General features: G+C 37.0%; 1 protein-coding gene and 1 long non-coding RNA gene across 4 annotated transcripts in view; both read right to left on the bottom strand.

Annotated features, from left to right (window-relative positions):
* The window catches only part of LOC100748445 (neuronal acetylcholine receptor subunit alpha-7-like), a 157,515-nt gene that overhangs the window by 108,598 nt on the left and 26,542 nt on the right, over positions 1-22,375 (bottom strand). The window lies entirely within an intron of this gene.
* Positions 11,810-15,795, bottom strand: LOC117151141. The gene is made up of 2 exons (XR_004460841.1): positions 14,648-15,795; positions 11,810-14,317 (listed from the first exon to the last, which is right to left on the bottom strand). It is a non-coding gene; the product is annotated as an uncharacterized LOC117151141 (long non-coding RNA).

Genomic DNA, 22,375 nt, shown 5'->3' with positions numbered 1-22,375 from the left:
GATACTTAGAATTTAAAGAAATATCTGTGAAGAATAATTTATAAAAGAAATTCTTTAGCTGTTTGCAAAAGAGATTATAAATTCGAAGAACTCGTTTCGTTTAAGAGACAATCGATTAAAGAGTAATGAGAGAAAATAAATAGTAATAAACGTTATTCGTAAACATATATCGTAAATATATGGACTGAAAGGATATGTTCCTTCTTCACGCTCTTTTCATAATAGACCCTTTGACTTTCTTCGTTTCCACCTGCCCAAACAAAATAGGATACAGAAAAGCTAAATAGCGAAACATTTGCTGTTCATTGTTTCGAGAGAACGTACCCGGTAATTGGATTCACGAACGCGAATTGAATACGTAAAGCTAGTTAAAGAGCAGAAGCTTGCTTCTAAGAATTTCACAAAATCGTTCTGCAGGACATGCTGCGACTTTGCAAATCGACGAGAGATGTGTGAAAAGACTATAGAAGAACTTGGTCTTGCTGTGTTATAGATATATTCTCCGCTTTTGTAACTTCTTTTTTGTTCACTTAATGCTTATAGTCGCGAAATGGTCGATTGAGTTTCATAACTTTCAAGACAGGATAACTTATTTTAACAATTTCAGCGATTGTAACGTTTGACTTTAATTTTTCAAGCTATCTTCTATCGTCCTGGATTAATACTTGCATTAAGGTATGATTTAAAGTATAGTTGAAAACTTGTGGTGATCGTCAGCATTTATATTAAAATAAAAAACATAGAATGGATGTAAATGGGATACGAATGATGCCATGGTTTCTGCTTTTCTCTGAGAAAAAAAGAGAGGAAGAAAAAATGCCATTATCGGAATCGAACCATTTTCACGCCGATAATTTTACTGCGGAATAAAGTCCGTTCTCAGTGAATGCACCGTTCCACTGGACGAAACAATAGGGTGCAATCGACCCATTTTCATTAACACGATCATATTTCATAAGACGCATTTCATAAATGCGGCATTAGTAAACAGGAAACAAACGACAGACAAATTTTTTTCTGGATTATATATAGCAGAAAATTGGAATTGATCTTCGAGAATCATTTAACGTATATGTATATCTATGGATTTGCAAAATCATCTGACAAATCTTTTTGAAAGTTTTCCATCTTGATTTAAACATACAATTTTTAATAAATAATTTTGGCAATACGTATCTAATAATTTTCAATCTATGGTGTTCTATGTAAAACAAGTTTCTAGTAATAAAGAAGTGAAATACTTTGCAAATCATCACCCACATAAATAACTAACCATGATTTGGTTGTTCTTTAAACTTCTAGCCTATCCGCAAAGTTTCATTCACCAAGTTGTTCATTAATTATATTACACAAGAAATTGTGCAAAACCCGTATGTTTCGTTAATGTCGTTACCATGTTATTTTTCATTGTTAAACGATGTTTATAAGTTCGATTAATAGAGAGATTGTTCCCTGGGTAAAACCTTAGGAATTCATACGCGAGTTGTTCGCACACTTTCAGATTTATGGTCTCTCGGGATCGAGGAAACCCTTTATCTTGGAGCCGCGCAAAAGATCAGCCAGAGTAACTTTATGAATCAACCGTTGCTCGAGACGAAGAAAGAAATCGCTGATGCGTTCCAGGTGGCAGCGATTTTGAACGATTCTATTGTTAGTCTTCGTGATTTCTTTAGCCCGCGTTCAACGAAGAATTATTTGTAAAGTTTTCCCGAGAAAATGTGAGATTTTAATCGACAGTAAACGGAGGGAAAGATCGGGGCGAAACGCAGTGGAACGATATTTAAGTGGGAACTGGTTTGCTGACGTATAGCACGAACAAGGTCGTGTTATAAATTGTCTAATAATTTTCACGCGAAAGAAAAATCGTACTGCTTTATACACGCGTGTGTACATTTTATTCGATACCTTCTGAGAGCAGCGTGATTTTTTTAACACGCCTGTGAATTCTTGTAGCACGATACAGACTTGCGAGGATTTGAGTTATGACGCCAACAGGAACGTAACGTTCCATATTTTTCGCCGCCGGCATAAATAAAGATCAACTGGGAAAGTTACACTGCTCTAAGCATATCAGGGAAGAGAAATGGATTCGGTGATGTTACACCGTTGGTGATGCACCAGGATTTATGCATCCGTTTTGAGATTACCCTGCATATTTTACTACGGAGAGTTAAGATATTCTCGCGTGCTGGAATTATTGTACGTTGCACCTTTGTATAGAATCGTCATTTATTTAAGCATACACAATTTGGTAATATGAACACGTTGCTAACCGATCGAGTTATACTTTTAGTTGGATATTTCAGAACAATTAATAAATTACCTTGTGTTACGTCGCGTAACACTCTACCTGGCCCAGGCCACACACCGCGGGCAAGATGGCAACCAGATGTTTTCGGATACTCACTGCGTACCCTCAATAGTCTCAAGTATCTTCTATAAATCTCAGGAATTTCCTAGTCGAGGTCCTTCAAACCAAACAAACGTCTGTTTCCGAAGCATTTGTAAAGACCTTTTTCTACTACGGCTTGACAAGGGAAAGTTGGTTTTTCTCACGTATGATGCAACTTTCCTCCCACTAACCACTTTCTCTCGAGGGCGATTAAGACCCTTCGGTTTAATCAATTAACAACGAAGCCTATTTCCCTCACTCTCCTAACTAAAATCGTCACCAATACATCCGATGGCCCCGTGCGCTAGACACACCCATCCTTAGCTTTCCTCCGCCACAGCATCGTCTCCGAACATCACTGATTTTACATTCTTCGAACAGTCAACATCCTTCAACCGGGTTTACACCCGAAGATCAGTCAGTCTCAATCAAGCATCTCGTCAAGCGGTCAGCAATTCGAATACAGTGAGTCGACAAATCCATCAGTGTACGCGATAATCCGACTAGAGACTCAGGTCGCACTCACTCGTAGTCATCTCATAGCAAATATTCATTTTGCATTACACCGAAGTTGTTGGTTTGTGAAAATATATAATAACCTGTTAGCAACAGCGTTATCTTTCATTTAACTACCCTTATTATCCTAAAAGAAATAAGGGATCGAGCGATTCGCGGCGTCGATTAGCAAATCGTAACGGGAATTTACGACTCCCGTTGGCGCGCTTCTTCGAGATCGCGTCTCCCCGCGAACGCGCGAAAACATCTTGTACCATAAAAATATAACTGAGAGGTTGAAATGGTAAATCTCGTAAGTACCAAAAGTGACTTGAAATCTTCTAAAATATTTTTATTTCATTCTTTTCAAACATAGAAAAGTACACTTATAATTTTAGCTTTGTCTTGTGAAGTTTCTAAAAGCTAAAATAGATTATTCAGCCATTTAAAGTGTTTACTACCGTATTCGACATGAAATTTACATCCTTCATTGAATAAATAAACGTTTATCTTGCTAACACCTCCTTTTATAATGCAGCTTTTGAACCGCACAATTCGCGCGATAACAGAAAATATTTTCCGAATGTAAGACGAGTATATTTTGCCATTTTTCCGCAGGGACGTGTTTAATGGGATTTTTTAAAGCGCTGGAGGAGCTCTTTTCGGTTGAAGGTCGATTAAGAATTTTTCAAGCTTTTGAACATACGTTGACCGCTTAATATCTACGCGTATCGAGTCTTTCGCAACACAACAGGTTGCCAGGAAGTGGACCTAGGTTTCTAGCAATATTTCATGTTCGGTTAGACACAAAGTAACGGTTCGTGGAAACTAGTAGTCTGTAAGGTTACGTCCTACACCAGTAGCCTATCAGGATTACGCCAGGAAAAAGAGAGCATGTCATCTGTCAGCGATTTTCCTCGAAATCGGTTTCACTGCGTCGTTTCAGACCTGCCTGTCGATTTACAGGCCAATTTCAGATCGGTTTGATTCGCTCGAGAATTTTCCGGTGTATGACAACGGGTTAGCATGGAAACGTGACTTTTTCCAAGGAATTCGCCCGGAAATGTCTTTGGCTGCCTCGCTGATGTAGTGTTCACCGGCGAACGTTAGGGAAACGAATAGATCTTTCCCAGAAACGAAGAATTTCATTCCTCGGAAGGTTATGGAGCATAGACAACGTGGGTATTTTTAGTGAAAATATAATTGATCTGCTGGTCTGTGGTATTATTCGTAATTACTTGTTAAATAATCCTTGTCAATATTTATCTTTTCCCAGGAAAGTAAAAAAATAATCTTCTTTTTTTAAACTTTCTTCAATCTGTTCAATGATTTGTGATATTTAAGAATTTTGGAATATAATCACTTTTCAAGTTCATTCTCCCAGACATTTTACAATTGGCGATTTTTTCCATATGCGCCAGTCTCCTGGTTTCCCGAACAGGCAAGATTATTTATTACAATTCCTACGAATGGTCAACTTAATGCCAAAATCCAGACACAGATGAAAAGACCCGCATTTAAACTCAATTTCGTAAGATCGTCCCGGTAATCTCGTGGACTGAATTCGGGGAAGAAGATCGGTATCAGTTAATAGACGGTCGATATCTGGCCGAAATATCGGAGACTGGTTTCGCTTTGTTAAAATTCACGCTGACTGTCGATAATCGGTATATTCGCGAATTCGTTTATTAAACCACCACGCGGTTTAAGCGGCGGTCAAAATTACTCGACTGTATTATCGTTTTGTTATCCGTCGGCTGGCACTGCTGTAGCATGCTAATTGAGTCCGGAGCAAACGTTTTCGCGACAGAATGCGGACCGCCCTGACGGAACCGTTCATTCACGGCCGTTTAACACGTGTTAACGGGGTAGCTTGTCACGCAACGTCACGGAAGCTCGTCACACATTGCTGACCGCCGCCTGTAATACGCTATTTCCGATTGTTGCTTTTAATGAATCGTTAATACCACGCTTAGATCTACGATGCTTTGGTCGATTAGTCGTTTGGAAATTACGCGCTGCGTCGAAGAATTCCATTCAAGTTGACTCTGAACCAGCTGTCAGCTGACATCGATCAGAGACAAGTTTCTTAAAACAGTTAACCAAACGATTAAGCGGTGCGTGAGATACAACGTTGTTGTTATGTCGTTGTTTCAACGAGTTTAGTAATTCAATTTATAACGCGATACAACGAAAATAATGTTGTAAAAAGTGTAAATAGTTGCTGTCGTGTACATCGCGTCGCTTTGCGTTACGTTACAAAGTTGGATCGCTATGGGAAAAGAATTCACTGAATATACGATGCATAAAGAGAATCCCAGAACACAAATTCCCAACGTCGTTGACAAACTTCGCTTGTTAAAGGATAATATTGCTTGATTATTTCTAGTTTGTCGTTCACGATCAAAGCATTCTTCCCTAAAACGTATAAAAATCGGCAATGGTAGAATAGGTGTAGAAATTAAAAATTGGAAGGGTATTCGGAGCAGAAGATTTAATTTTGTCGCGAAATTGTACTCGGTAGAATTTAAGAAATAGGAGGAAATGTTTCTCCAACGCTTTGTCACTATTTAAGAATTAGCAGTGTCGAGAGAACTAAGGAAACACGTCTGCTCGTGCAAGAAAGAAACCGTAGAGAGCATGTATGTGCGCAAAGTGTTCTCCACGGAGCGCGCCTTTAAACTGATTACGAGGCCGCAGAACTCGTTACGGGTTGAGTTGCAGCGTGAAAACCGCACTCCAAAGAAAGAAATTGATTTAAAACTTCTGTTACTTGGTATACCGACCGCAATGGCGGCCAGTTGTCTACAACGTACTTTGCGGAATGTAAGCTCAATTAAGGAGCAAATGAAAGAACTCGATTACTTGTCACACCTGCGTCGGCGCCGTTCTTGCTTTTGTTCCCCCTTAACACCACAGCCAAAGAATGCTCTTCGCCGTCATTTCATCGAGTGTCGTGTTTAATTTAAATAGAAAAGGCTCTTGAATTATCTCATTAGCAACCCGTGTCTTCTTTCTCGATAATTTCCCTCGTATTCATTTCACTTTCCTCTTGGATCTTCTCTATTCCTTTAACAAACACGCGATATAAAGTTTATCCCTTTGTTAAAGATTGAATAGTTTTGAGAATCTCAAACGAAGTCGAGTTAGCTAACTTCAAGTAATTCTGCTTTGAAAATTATGCGCACCAAATATCATTAGACCATATTTCCATAACAAATAATGCTCGTAGACGGTGTTGTTGCAACAAAGGGTATTACGAATTAAAATGTCCTCTATCAAGAAAGCGCGAAAGCTATCCCGAATCGATTACAATCTTCATCGTATAATTGGCACCGTTACAAAGTTCTTTTCCTCCCTAACCTTCTACCTCCAATTCTCTGTAAAGATATATTCAATTAACCGTACATCGCCCGTCATGGATTCAATCGAATCATTACACGCGCAAAATAGACACGCTTTGACGAAACTGTTTTATCGAATATGATGTTTCTCATTTTCATCGAGCGCAATCGGTCTTCGTTCTTTTTGCAAATATATTTCTTTTGGTCTGGATCCCGCTATAATATTCGAGCTTCTAATAAAAAAGAGTTCTTGAAGTAAAAAATATCGACGACTTTATTTTTACTAAGAAATTTTCGTCGATAATGAACATTTTTGTAACAAATGAAAGAATATGTTGAACTTCTTGCATGGAGCTACGTAGGAAATAGCGAATAAATGTCTTCGAGTTATCGTAAACTCGAGAAACACAGTCTGACGTGACCGTGTTATTTTGAACACATCTAGTGCTACACATGGTCTCATGGGAACTAGAAGAATTTTCACCAAGACATCACGTACATCTCTTGGAATCTGCAGGATATTTCAAAGTTCTCGAACCTTTATTTCACCTCCTGACTCGGTAATAATACATTGAGAACGAAAAGAGTGCCAAATGTTAAAATGGTTTACCACGATTATTTTTAATTAAACATTTCCAAGAATTACATGTAAACAATCTTAAGTAATTCTTGTTAAATGTTATACATTTAACTGTATATTTGCAGAAGAATTCGTTTTATCTCTCCCTCTATATCTTTTCTTTTAATTAAATCATTATTTGATTGAATGAATCGTCAAATAGTGATTGTATTATACTTCATATTCGAGAGATACGTTTGGCTTCTGTTCTTGTTAGTACGTCTGAAATAAAATGAAGGATAAAGAAATGCGATTCGAGAAAAGAAATGCTAGGTTCGTTCTTGGAAATAAGTATCCATTAAGAATATTGTGAAGGATGCAGTAGAAAATCTTATGTCGTATATGGTGGAAAATCTAATTTCAGAGAAAAACGAAGAAGTGTTCCGTTATTCGTTGCTATTAGCGTTCCTTCTTCTTTGCAGAAAAAAAGAAGAGAAAATAGTAAACTTCTGTTAATTATCGCAAAACAATTGAAAGTTCGCTAATTTCGATCCTGGTTTCACCTGTTATACCAAATAGAATCGAACTCGTTCCAAATACTTTTAACGATGCTTTTGAATTGTTATTGGCGAACGGGAGTTTATTCTATGGTGCTTAAATCAGCTATAAAGAAAAAAGAGAAATCAACTCGAGCGTGAAAGAAAATGCATTTACTCGATCTATTTGACATAAATCTCGGCTGTTTCAGATGTAGATGCATCTAAGGTGAAAGCGACTCGTGTCTGTGGCGATGTGCTACGGGAATGTGACAGCGGAGAGCATAAAATTTCCTTGATGCAATTGCAAAAGGGAACGTTACATCTTCTTCGTGAAACTTTGTTGCGCTCAGTATTTCTTTTTGCATTCTCCAATACTAAAATATACTGTTCTTTTCATAAACATTTGCATGGAAATAAATTTTACGTCGGTAACATATCTATATTTCTCCTACATGAAAAATATGGAACTCGTGATATATTATAAAACAATGTTTCAATCTACACTGTTGTACTTATAAAAGTAGATTATCTTTAAATTTTTCTTAAACTGTGTCATGAATTTTTCGAATGACGTGATATTTCATCTCGTTTCTTAAAAGATGTAAAATCCACAAATTCTGAGCATTCCTTGAATAAAGAAAATAATTTGATCTTCCACTGTAGAGATTTCGTTCTATAAATATGCATGAAATCTAGTTTATACGTTTCACCCGAAAAAGAATGAAATTGAGCAAATCGGCAGAAAATTTTTACATTAACTTTATTAATAAACTTAAATAAGGTAGGAGGAGGATATTATTTTTCAAGAGAGAGATATTCCATTGAAAGTGATCTTTCCATTATTTAATTGGACGATAATATATCATAGAAAGCCGGTTAAATAAAATGCGCGTACAGGTTTTTGTCGCAGTTTTCGCGCATCATACATTTAATACCGAGGCAAAGAAAACAAAAGTAAACCAACCTGGATAATTTTTAATTGATAAAAGGTGTATTCAATGAGCGGAGAGAAATTCAACGAGCTTTCGCCGTGAATAAAACAACGAGGAAATATAACAAACGAATTTTAATAATATAATCGCGAAGGTATTGTGTAGTGACTCCTCAAAGAATTATAATTCTTTCACAATTTCCGAATTTCTGTTTTATAATAATTTATAGATATTATGAAAAAAATATCATCGTACAAAATTTTATATGAAATGTTTGACCGATAAGATCGAAGATAAAACCGAGTTTGGTTTATTTAAAGTGTTTATCAAATCGACGACGAATGATGAGGTGACGCTACGAAAATTGCTTGTTTCAAAACCCACACAGTGTTGCTGAGATTTAGGCGACGGCTACTGGAAATTGCATCATGATTTTCCTGTCGAGTGAACGAGAGAAAGTTTATCCTCGGTCTGATCATCGTCAACTAAAATCCTTTTCCAGATATCCGCCAGTCAGAGTGATTAGGAAATTTAATTACTCCGTGAAGTTCATTAAATTAATGTCGTTTTCATCGAGCATTCATGATTTTGTGGAATCTTGATCATCGTACTCCGTTTTCCGCTCTGTAATTTCTGTTACTTTAAATTCACTTATAATTATTGCTACCTCTATTTTCGCCAATTTCTCATACTCTTTTTTTTTTAATAACTCGAGTACATTATTAATTTAATTCTAGTTTAAAATTTTCAGTCTGACCGAATTTTCTAATTTCGAATTTTTTACTTAAGACCTAGAATTTGAAAACTGATATTTTATATTAACTGGCAATGGATAGTAATTCAATGTATGTTTCTATTCATACGTGATTAAAAATTCTTCTTGTCTCATGATCTATCAGTTTCTTAGCTTCCATTATACTAAATTATGCAAATTTATTCGCGTATTATCAACGAGATACGGTATTTGTAATTGTAAAACTAATGTAAAACTGTTATCGTTAGGTTTCGTTTCGCGACAAAAACTTTAGCAGGATTTACTGTTGCGAAAAAGTAGCGTTCATTCTTCCTGATAATAGAAAGAGCAATTCTTCCAGGTCTGGAAAGAATTGAATTGACGAGAGCGCTCGTCTATCGCGATGCACTTTCTCAGCAGATTCTCCTTTTATTGTCCGTAAGTTTTCTAGTTTTAGGAGATTCCACCGATAGTTTCGCAAAAAAATGACTTCTTCGAGTTTAAAAAAGGGATTTAACCATCCTAACAGTTGTAACAGAACGTAACAAAACAGTATCTTCCGACAAATCTGCCAACTTTTCGCTGTGCAAAATGTTCTGAAGTTTGTAGTGCTCGAGAGAAATGCTTACAAATAGTTTAGTATATTTTCTCGAAAATGTTATTTGATAAAATCGTTCATAAAATATACAATAAACAAACGTGTAACTAACTTCGATTTGTTGGAATTCATCGTAAATCACGGTTGGACTATAGATTTGCATCATCAAGAAACTCATATCCAACGGTATACGTACACTGAATTGAAATACGCTTAACATTCAGCAGATATTTCGTAGTTTCTGAAATATCGAATAAACAAAAATCATCATATTTCGAACAATAATGCATAAAGCAGAGCATGTATGAATGAAGTAAAGTGGTATCAATTCTCGTTAATTATAGCATCGATTGTCGGGAAAATCAGTTTACCAGAAGCTAGATGCGTCGAAGTTCGAGTTATGTTTATGGTAACAGCTAGATTCGTAGCCAACGGTTTTCAATTTACTAGCTATTGACAGCAACGTATTACTCGACACCCTTTTCACCCTCGTGTTTCGCTACCGACGCTGTATCCCCGAAATTTCTTCTTCCGATGACTTCCTACTGCTGTTGTAGACACGAGTCTATCTCCGAAGCAATAAATCATCGAACGCTTTTCAACGTCGTCGCGGTGCACCGGCGAGATTTCACCCCGTGGCTACGGATATTACTTTAGAATTTTGTCAGTGACGCCACTTTACGACAATGACGTTTCTACTATCAATCGCATTTACAAAACTGCGTGATCGATACGAAAGATATATAGATATATATGATATATAAGATATATATGATAATTTCCGAACAGAATGCTACGTTCTGTTTATGAGTGACATTATCAGGTAATTCTTTAACTGACGAAACAGATACAAGATTTAAGATCGCGTAATTTCTGTAAATCATGAAATTTATTCCATGCGCAAATCATTAATCTGGATTTTCAGCTTACTTTCAAACTTCAATTTTTGCTGCACTTTTTAAATCGTATTACTTTTGACGTGAAAGGTGCACTTTATTTCGAAATCCACTATAAATTATACATCGCGCAGGCAAATAAAAATAGAGCCGTATAAAACTCGAATGGAATTTGTATTTTTCACGCTGTTTGTATCAATAAATGATATTACATGGAGCGTGTTACAGGTTGGAACGAAAGCACTATAAATAGTTGAGCTAGATACATTTTCTCGTATGTGGAAGAATAGCGTGTTGTGTGCGGGTAGAATAACCTTACACAAAGACATAACAAAAATAAAGTAAGCGAGATAAACATCCGCAGTGTAGACATACTACGCTAAATTGCCATTTGATTGAGATTTACAAGGAGCAACGACTCTTCACAGTATCCCCTTAAATAAAATCGTTTCGGTTTCAATTAACCGTCGATGAAGTTTCGCGAATCGATCCGGACATTTGCAACGAGGTTTGCGGAAGGAACATTCGGTTGGATCGATGCCCAAAATTGAATAGGAAAGCGTCATCGATGTGTAATCGCTTGACAAATTCCGCGTCGAAGATTCTAATTTGGTACGAGACTGCAGATGTAATGCAAATGACATTACGCAGTTTAGCGAAATGAATTTAACGATGTGTTGCGTTGCAAGATAATTACGTTGAACTTTGCAGTGCGTTCTTCCTTCCGTGCGCAATTTCCCTCCATCCTCTCTGCCGCCTTATCCACAGCAACGGCGTTGCGATTATAGTAATTAAGCAAAGAAATGCAAACCTCCTTCCCGGAATTGCCAGATATGGGAGGAAATCGCGTAGTTCCAGTCGGCTAGTTAAATGTGGCAAATTAAATTCTGTAATGTTCTATCAGCGGCAAATACAGTTTTGTACAGATATTTTCGTTGTTCTGCGTTTCTGTCTATATATAGAGTGTCTGATATATATATAGAGTTAATTCGAAACATTCAAATATTTCTTAGATGAATGAAGATAAAAAGAAATGTTGCTGCAATAATTTGTGACGATAACCAGTGAAACACTTGAACACTTAACATTTTCATTCTCATTCATGATTTATGTTAGATTAAAATCATCGGATTTGCATTAAATTAAGAATAGAAGAGATTTAGTCTCGCTAAGTCCTGAGGATTTTTTGTTGTCAATAAATTTAAAACTTCAATGTTGTCAAATAATTGTACGTACTTAGAACATGATCATGTAGGATAATTTAAGACTACTTAAGGTTTCAAGAGGTTTTTGTTTTTGCTAAATTGAGTTTTTAATTGTCTTTTTATTTATGTTCTTAATGTATTCGCGAAACAGAAATATTTTCATAAGATTTGTCAGCCTGTTTCCAACTTAGTCCTTTTTTTTTGTTCAACAGTCTGCAAGCTGACGTAAAAGTTTTAATTGCTTCACACATTTCGATGTGTGCAATTCTACTTTTATGGAAAGAAGTCTCATACCTCATAGACAGAGGTTTTCAATCTCTCTATTAATTTTAATGTTAATCCTCGTTGCATGGTGACTCGTAACAAACTGTGTTAAATTATTAAATTTTTTAATGTTTCATTTTCATTTCTATTCCCTATTTTATGCAAGAAATTAAAATGATATATCTGGTAATTAAAAGTAATATAGCGAAAATGTAATTTGAGCTATTGTGATCATCTATAACCAAACGATATCGACTTAATTAATCTGATTGTAAACAAGTATAAACATCGGCAAATAACGCGAATTGTTCTCTAATACAATTAGGAAAGAATTACATAAAGCGGACGTAATTTGCAAATACCTACATTTGCATTGTTTCTTTATTGTTCTCCCTCGTGAAAACATTACTCAAACTGGTCCGCCAGAGTGTTATAAATTGCAGCGGAAATCTTTGCTCATGAATAAAACATTATTAGAACGGAGGTGGCACGTTAGGTTAGGTGACAGAAACAGGTTTGCAATGAGAAATTGTACATATAGGTAATTAGAATCTCCATATTCACCAATTCAGTCGAAAGTGTATAGAAAATACGCAGGCACTCTTAATGAATAAATATCGTTGTCCGGGAGCGCACTTAAACCATTACTATATTAATCTGATATGGTTTATAGCATTACAATTAACCGAGAATTTGCGAAACAGTTTTATTACAATTTTTACTACCCCCCAGAGATATATATTATCCTATTATTCTGTATTGTTTCCTTCTAAATTGCTTGTATGCTGACACGACAAGTATTAACCAGAATTCTATTTGCTTGTAAGAATAGAAATTATAATTAAACGCAATTTCTCACCTTGTAACTTTCATGTTATATCGCTGATTTGCTTTCATAATGGCACAGCTCAAAAAATGTAAACTCTAAAGGAGAGGCGTTTCCAAATTTACAAAGAAATCTTGACGAGTCGTTACAACGACATTATAAGGCTGTCTTAACACAAGATACGCCACTTTTCGAAAAAGCAGTACGACCTTCCACTTGTAGCGTCACGAAAACAACTGAAGATCAGCCAGTGCTGTTAAGCTAAGGGCAGGTTGATAACGGCATAAGAGTAAGTTTTCCTTCCAACGCAAAACTGATGAAATAATAAATATACCGTTTTACATACTAAAAACAGAAACATAACTCTCGACCTTCTATTCGATAAAAGCAAATTTGAAATTTGTTGGGATGTGCCACTATTTTAAAGCAAAGCAGCGATACAGCGTTCTAAAGGGTTGAAATAACATTTGACTGTGTGAATAAACGAATATCACTGCGTTGCAAATGTGAAACACGCTGCGACGCCAGATAATAGACCAACTAACTCGTTGAAGTTTACGTTTACTGCTGGATTTAATTAAAATCCGAGTTTGCTCGATACACATTCGATCCGTCTTGTATGCTACTTGCTAGAATGGGGAAAATTTCTTCTTTACTCAACGCTCACCTCGTTATCGGTTTAAATGTCTAATCAAGAAACCACGGGTTCGCGTAGAGGGTTCTGTAAATGTCGTTCGTCGGAAGCGTGGAAATTTCGCGAACACTGTCTTCCACTCCATCGAAGCTCGCGTTTCATTTGAAAACTTGGAACAGTAACGGCTAAAGATAGTTAAACACACAAGACTATATTGCAGCGTCTAAGTGTACTGCTAAGGGCAGTAAACGAAGCTGCACAGAGGGGGATGAACGTTCGCAAAGAGTAGTCGACTCGCTAAAAGCGAATGCCAGAACTCCAGGGAACAAAGTTCGCCAAATGACTAACTTAACAGACAAAAATTTCGCGTCTCATCGTACAAAGCTGCGGTTTCCATTATACGATTATAAGTGAAATATCGTAGGATTGTACACCTATTGTGTCTCCGTCAAGAAAATTAATTTATTTTGCAAAGGAGAAATTGATTGATTATGATAATTTATTTAACTTAAAAGTATAAAAATCACGGTGAATATCATACTTAAAATGATTCATTGTATAAGGACGCGAATGTTTAGTTAATAGTTAATTGCTAATTAAATTCCTTGGTAAATTTTTAAGAAATTATTAGCAGACGAAGGAAATCATGAAGAACATTTTGTTCCGTTAGTCCAAAAAGTTAGAAGATATAATAGGCAGTTGGTGATAAAGTGCCGTTTATGGACGAAGATTACAATCTAGCAGTCGCGAGCTTTATCCCTCTTCCTCTCCTTGCTTTTCGTAGTACGAGGCACAGAAGTTCTGTAGTTTATACCGCCTCGTAAATCCCTTATGACTCACTGTCAACGACCATCAACCACCGCATCATAATGGCTATTGATCCTCCGCAGTAATCAATATCTAAAATTATCAAGATAATAATAGCTTGTCATCAAGTTTAACGCGTAGAAGCCTCCTTGGAAGTTGATAACTACGATATATTGATAATATAATGTTCGAAACAATAATACATGCATTTAGCATAGTAACTCCACTAGTGCACTAGTCATACAAATTAAAACGTATTACATCATATGTTTTATACTCTAAAAGTAAATATCCCCGGAGTAACTTACAGTTAGAACAATGATATTTAAGCACCCTATAATTTACACATATTACATCAAATATATTAAAATTATCAGTTGACTTTCAAATAACCGACAAAGCTTATAAAAACAAACTATTTACCGCAAGTCCTCAGATATTTTCCACTTTCACGTCGATATTTGAATTTCCTATATTGGTATGCATGTTGTAAATTTACTGATACGTCAAGAGTTCAGATGTTTTCAACATAAACAAATTCCGTATGTTTTGTCATGCATAGATATAATGCTCAACATTTCGCTCTATTCTAAAACTGTTGTTAAAAATGTTGTTATGTAATTTTTCTAAAAAAAGGATCGACCTTATCATCGTGAAAAAATAACAATGTTCTATGTGTGGAGATGATGGTTTCCGCCCGACCGCGACAATACGTTCAACAAACGGACTGAAGAGGTACAGAAAAAAAGAAGACAACCGTGTGGCAGCTCCTTCCATGAGGTTTCGAAACGATATTAGTTGGGTTTGCCTGTTGTTACGGTCGCGTTACACCGGCACTTTTTGATCAATAACACCGAAATGTCCGGCGCAGCGGTGGTCCGCCACCAGTTACACCGGTTACACGAGAAAAATTGATCTCTCGACGCTGGACCGAATGTGGCAGTTCGAGGGAGAACAAAAAATGGAAGAAAAAAGAGAACAGAGGGTGGAAAAACAGTACGCGATCCTCAATGGAGCAGAACGTTAATGCCATATTTCACCGTGGCTCTGAAACAGTCACCAAGAGACGCGAAACGACCGACTGGTTGGCGAGGATCGATTTTCCGACTTACCCGCGACCAGATATCCACCTTGTTCTTCCCTCTTTCCACCACTCTTAGTTCTTTTTTCTTGAGAGGCCAACAGCAGCAGCCACGAGCATCGAACGTGCAGCGACGCCTATGTGCGAAATGCAAACGGATTGCCTCGCCTGCTTCTGACGTTAATGCACGAAGTTGAATGCCGAGGCTCTCTTTATCTTAGCGGAAAGAGAATAGCACGCCAGGTGGTTAGGAATGCCGAGCATTCACAGAAAAATTAGTGCGATTAGTTCCTTGCGGGAGTGAAATCGTACGAGAACTTGCATTTTTCTTTCAAACCTTCCACGTGAACGTAGTGGTACTCGTCAAGATCGATTATTCCCTTTGATTGTGGTCGAGTTTGTTTTAGAGGTTCGCCATAGCTGAAGGTATGAGTTATGGGTTAGAAGCATATTTTTTTTTAGCAATAAATTAATGATTTTAGGCTCTGTAAAATTTCTCGTCGTTGTTCTATTGTTCCTTTACAATTTAATTTAAAATTACGTGATATTTTCGTAAAGTATCACAAAATTGGTAAAATTTTGAAAAGTTATTAAATTTCTTTTAGCAACTCCAAGAAACACTACGATATATCAATTAGTTTAAATGGATTGAATCTTGAAGCATAGACCATCGCGCTCGATTTGTATCACGTGGTCATATCATGGCTGTTACTGTATCGCCAATATCGATGAAAATACTATCTATAGTCGATGTGATTGTTGTGGTATAACTCGAATTCTGCGATTTAATTTCTGGTTCCATTAGAGATCGCTGTGTGCACGCAACCTCCACTTCCGGCACGTTGTTGCTCATTCTCTAATGTTTCATGGTTCGATAGTACTTCGGTAAGCGATGCAATAATTGTTCTCGCAACAATTGAAAGGGATTTGACTCGACCATTGTTGGTGTATATAATTTCGACGAATTTCGTGAACGTAACGACGATGCTGGTACATTGTTCGAAATGGCAAAATTGTAACTTTTACGTCTATAATTACTTTTTGCCCTTTCTTTTCTTATCAAAATCAATTTAAATTACTGTATCTGCTAATCTGACTGAAATTAATTCGTGTCTATTAATTTTTAATTCCACGACAGAACTTTCTGATTAAGAATTTGCTTAATATCCTATCATTTATAATCGCGTGTAACACCTACCGTAGAAAGATTTGAATTTCTTGGATCTTAAGTTCGGGGCGATTTTCAACACTTAGGTTGTGAAATGTAGCCCCGCCATATCCTAGGAAAAAGTGAACAAAAGAAAGAGAATCGATATAACATTCCCAAGATTTTTCTTTGTCAGAATTAAATTATCAAGGTAATAACCAGAAAATTTGCTCTGGATTTAATTTTATCGCTAGAGAAGAAATTCAATTATCCGTCTTATAACAATGTTACTCACCTACTGCCTACCCATAGAATATGGATTCTAAACGGCGAAGAAGCCTAAACGCGCTTATTCCATTGTGGTATATAACTCTATCGGTTAGAGTAAATAAAATGCGTTTCCTTAAAGTGGAAGCTGAACGAAAAAGGAAGGAGGAGAAAAGGTATATTGCATCTTATGTGGTTTTAAGTCGAACAGACGGAACCGTCTTTAGAAGAGTTATCGCGTGTAGAAAACGTTTTCAATTCTTTATATAAATTCTACCGGCGCATTGAAACTTGCCGCGGCAAAGGCGGTTCGAAATAAATTTTATTGAGAGGTTTCCTCTGAAAAACATTATCGCCTTCCTAACAATTTCACGTTTGTTGCAAATAGGAATGCATGGTTTGTTCAAAATAGAAGCTTTCTTTAATAAAAATTTGGAATAAAGGAAAAATGAAATAAATATCTATGATATCCATGACTTGATATTTCTGAAAAATTATCCGCAAATATTTCTATAACATCATCGTTAGCATTTTCAGTCTCTGTACTTGAACGGTTTTAAAAATTAATTTACGTCAAACTTTTTCTCCGCTGCACATTTCTGTTTGGCCAAGCCGACAATCGCTGACCACTCAGTAATTAGCACACTATAAAAGTATACGCTATAAAGTCGCTGGTGTAGTAATCGCGATAACGGCGTTACGCCCGTGATTTGTAGCGACTAGCTGATTTTCAACACGATCGTTTTAAACGTTATCCAAGTTATTTTACCCACGGGTGCCACTCGAGGCGTAAAAGTTACCAAATCTGGCGATCCAATATTCATCCGAACGAACGCAAGCGCGCTTGCAGGCACTTCCGGTAATTGTCGTGGGGTGGACTGTTCGCCCGCGAAGAGAAGTGCTTGGAACTCTAATCCACGCTATTACAGAACTTTATCGGTTAAACCAGTCGGCTTCTGTTTGCCAACTCTCGCGACGTTGTAACCATTGCACGGCGGTGCAGGAAAAACGCCGAGAAAAAGGAACTTTTTCCCCGAATTGTTCGCGAATCTAGGGCGGTCCAAGATAAATCTTCTAGAGACCTACGACGAGATAAAAATGTAAATGTCTGTGCAGCCATGAGATAATTTTTCTCCGACTTGTTACTCTATCCTTTTCTGATAGTGTCGACATAATTTAAAGCACGAAAATTCGCTGGTTCGTTAACGCAATCTGTAATAAGATTTCACTGGTGTTTGCAGTTTTGTCGAAGGTAGATAAAACAACTGGAATACAAGATTGAGGGACGGGATATACCGTGGTGATAGGGTCCAGAACAATTTTTTCCCCGAGGTTGCAGTACAATCTGACAAAGAGGATCAAATACTCTTTTGGATTTGGCTCCGGTTGAAATAAATCCCTTAGAGATCTATGCTATGATATTAAACGGTACTAGCGAAGTAGCAGTTCGAAATTTTATCCTGTGTTACATGATTTCTCTTTTACGTTATTCCATCGATGTGAGTTTGTCTAACCATGAAACAGCCCAAAAATGCTTTCGATCGCTTACAATACAAATATTTTTATTTATAAAGACATCTATCTAATTTTAATAGAAATTTATTTCACCCTCTAAGTTATGACGAGCGTACTTTACTTTAGATATTTTGTACATTTTCGCTCATTTTAATTTCTCATAAATGCATAAACGTCGGAAGTTTTGATAATGATGAATGAAAAACACAGTTTTATGATAAATTACAGTTTTACGATTGTCAGTCTTTGTGGAATAGAAACATCAAAGTCAAAAATACGAGACGCTAGGTAAAGAGATTTTGGAATAATCGCATGGTTTTAGTTGGCAGTTCGCAATGTCGCATCGCAACAATGCGAACAGTTGCTGTCTCCGCGAAACTACAAGAACACTAATCCATGCTATTACGAAACGTTACTTGGGAAGATATCTTCTAAGTAGCGAGACCGCGATCATTCCTTCGGGTCGGCAACAGAAATACTACAAAGAGAACTAAAGTTTTCGTTTCGTAAGAAGATCTGCTTCAGTCCAGGCAAATATATCAGAGATGTGTGACGAAATAAAAATGTCAGCTTTCCTCTCGGTGTTTTTTCCACCGTTGTGCCGGAATTTGTCGATTTTTAAGATATACCTACACTTAGTCGCCTAACACGATTTTTCCTCTCGAGACTCTTTGAAGCTTACTTAACGTTTTTCACTCCCACCTCTATGCTATGATATTCTTAATACCATCAAGCGGAAAGCTTAAGTAACGAAATGATTCATCATAAGTAAACAAAATTGTTATCTGTTAAGTTTATAAACTTGACAAAATGTAACGTATGTATAACTAAAAATATATTAGGTTGTCCAAAAATTTTCTTTCGTTTTATAAAGAAATAATAAACGCACAATGTTTTTTGTTTTATATTAGTTTATTGAATTGTGTACGAACATAATAATAGAAATATAACGAAATAGATCATACCTAATTCAATAAAATAATATAAAACAGAAATTGTTGTTCATCTATTATCACCTGATGAAACGAAAGAAACTTTTCGGACAACCTAATACATCTACAAAATAATGAGGGCTCGTTATCGTTACAATTCCTCCGATTCTCAAATTATTTATCTGTGTTAACATTGATACGCCTGGGCGCTGTAAATATCCAAACCTAACAAAATTACGCGTCTTATTAACGGTAAATACATTACTTGTCGATTTTCACGCGCGATGTGAAAATGAAAGGAAATTTCTGCATGAAGCGGAACATCGTGATATAAATCTGTAGACATCTAAAAGTAAATCGCCATACATTTTCCTGCTATGAGCGATCATTTTTAAACGTCCGAAATTTACTTTTGCAGATAATTTTCTAACATGTATAAGAAAAGCATATGCTTAGCATCTGCCGGAGATTTTATTTTCTTTCGTTGTTATTTTCGTCAGACAAAGAAAGTTCAGAAAAAGATTATAGTAGCATGGGCGCATGAAAAGTTTCAGAGTTTTAGTACCGGTCCAAGTTATCGTGGTCTGCCGAACATCAGACCGCGACTAAGAGAAATACTCCGCTCGTGTTTCACGAAACAATTCTTTGATGGTTCTCACACGAGATCCTCTCGACGCACAAATAACCCCCGATAATCCGACAGGTTAAAATTTCCCTGATACTTAGTACACTTCCTTCGGTACAGCGGAGAGTAGAGATTGCGAAAAATAGCATGGTGGAAAACACGAAGTGAGAGCAGCAGCGAGTTGAGAAGGGTGGGGTGGGAGGGGGGATAACTGCTCGTCCATTTCACTTCGCAGTTTCTCCCGCGTCATTGCACCAGATCGAATCAATTTTCCTTGTCGACTTCCGTTCTCGTTCGCGACCCCGTTACCACGGCCACGAGATCTCCCGAGGAAAATCCGCGATACTTCAGCGTTCACGACGTTTTTCTCCGGCTATTCTCCTTTTTTCTCTCCACCGCGCCGCAACGTCACCCTCTATCGTTCCACTCCGCGTGTAAAGGCGATCGTTCCGAGCGAGAGGGCAAGCTCAGGCAAGAGAGGAGGGAATCACCAAATCTGGACTGTCGCGATAAGAGCAAACGGGGATGGAGTGTGAGAGAGGGAGGAGGGGGGGGGGGGCAAGAGTTAGTCTATGGAGGATGGGAATATGCTGCGAAATGGTTTCATCTGACTTGACAAGGTTTTGTACATTTGTTAATTAGACCTCCCTGTTACGGGCGATGCTTTTTTCTGCTCGTTTGCTGGCCTATCCTTTTTCTTTAACCCCTTCGTTGCTGCGCGGTGAACTACTTTTTCCGCCATTCGCCCCTCTACATGACGATTTTTTTCGGGAACAGAGAGCAAGGAACTTTTAATCTCCGCAATTGTCCGCGGCTATTCAAACGATCGTATCCCTCGTGGCTTCGTTGATACGCTGGTTTCCCGAATTGTTGACAGAGGTATCTAGATAGAGATTCGTATGTCCGCAGTTCTGCGTGAAACTGGGATGTACTGCTTTTTGGAAGAAATGCATTGTACCATTCTTCCATTTCAATTGTTCCAATGACGTTAAAAGGTAAAGTACCTGATTAATGAACTGTAGACGTTAGAGCAATTTCATATTTTTATGAACGTAACGAAAGAGATGAGACTTGAATAGAAATTTATTTCAAACATTAAACGTTATAACGAACCGCTTACTTTGCATATCTTTTTTTATATTTTTGCATATTACGTGCATTCTGTACACTTTTACACGTTTAAATTTCCTATAAATGAATAAATACTCACGATCTATTTGTTAGTCACAAAATATGCGAAAAGAAGGAAAATCGAATTTAAATAAAATAACATTATCGGTTTCCCAATAAATGTGTTTCTCATCTGCTACAGCTAGTGAAACATTGACTTGTATCGAGCACCTGCAGCGCCAGATGCAACATTTTCCAAACAAACGCGAACAGGAAGAATAGGAAAAAGCACGTGCAATGCATTATACTGACATGTAAGATCGCAAAGTGCATTAGTTCGAAGGAATCATAAGGTGTTACACGCTGCAGTTGGTATTTCTCGCCAATTTAAATGATATACTTTTTATGCGAAGAAACAGGTGCACTTCGTGTTTCCGCATACACGAATTCACCGCAGATTTCGTTTTTGCCTTTGTACTTGCAAATGGGTTCGGACCCTCCGATTTAGAAACATCGGATAAACGTATCAAAAACGAAATTCCTACTTGGTATTCCGACAAATCCTCAATGGAATTCTATGTAAACAAGCGTTTGAATCGACTCGGTATAATTTCTTTCGCAAATCCGACAACGGGCATTCGACGATCACGTACACGCAATTCCCCGGAGAAATCACTTTTAAAAATTACACCTGAGAGCTCTTTATATCTCTCGATTTGTTCGTGCAAATAAGAATTTACCACGAGACGCCGATTTTGAACGAATCTCGCTAGAAGCAACTGACTACGCAGCGGAACTAAAGCGATTGCTTTAATCGAGAGCCAGTTGCACTTGCTTACCAGCTAACGAGTATCGATCTGGACGATTGTAAAAACTCCGTGAATTAGAAAATAAGTTAAGATAGGCAGATAAGTTCCAAACTAGGAACTTCTACTTAATTTAGGAGCAGTTACGTGCGTAATGATTTAATCAAGTTTTCGGTCAACATTTAAGATAAGCGTTTAAGGTAAAAGTAATTTGCTACTACTCGAAGTAAAAAACGATGTTTACAATATTTTTTACTTTTTTAGAGGACTTCCTGACGTTGAACAAAAAAATTAAATTTTAACAACGAGAAATATTTAATTACTTTGTTACTTTAAAAGCAAAGTTTTCTCCGACTAAACATGAAATATGCTTAAATTGAAAACAAGTATGCAGAAATTTTGTGAAATGAGAATAGTGAATTCCTTATATAATTAATTTTACATCAGAACGCTTTATTCCGAAAGAAGAGATGCAATTCGGTTTGCAATGATCTGCATGCCAGGAAAGAAGAAGTGATAAAAATTCAGTTTATTTCGTTTTCTTACGTCGACCGATAATTCCAGGTTCCATGGAAGCCAATATATCTCACGTCGTTGCGTCTTCCGCGTCATTGGATCCGGTCGAATCATTCCTCTCTTCAACGTTCATTCGTTCCGAGCATCGGCTA

This window comes from Bombus impatiens, unplaced genomic scaffold (genome assembly GCF_000188095.3).
Source record: "Bombus impatiens unplaced genomic scaffold, BIMP_2.2 scf_0095, whole genome shotgun sequence".
Taxonomy (NCBI): domain Eukaryota; kingdom Metazoa; phylum Arthropoda; class Insecta; order Hymenoptera; family Apidae; genus Bombus; species Bombus impatiens.
This window is presented reverse-complemented; position numbering and strand designations above follow the sequence as displayed.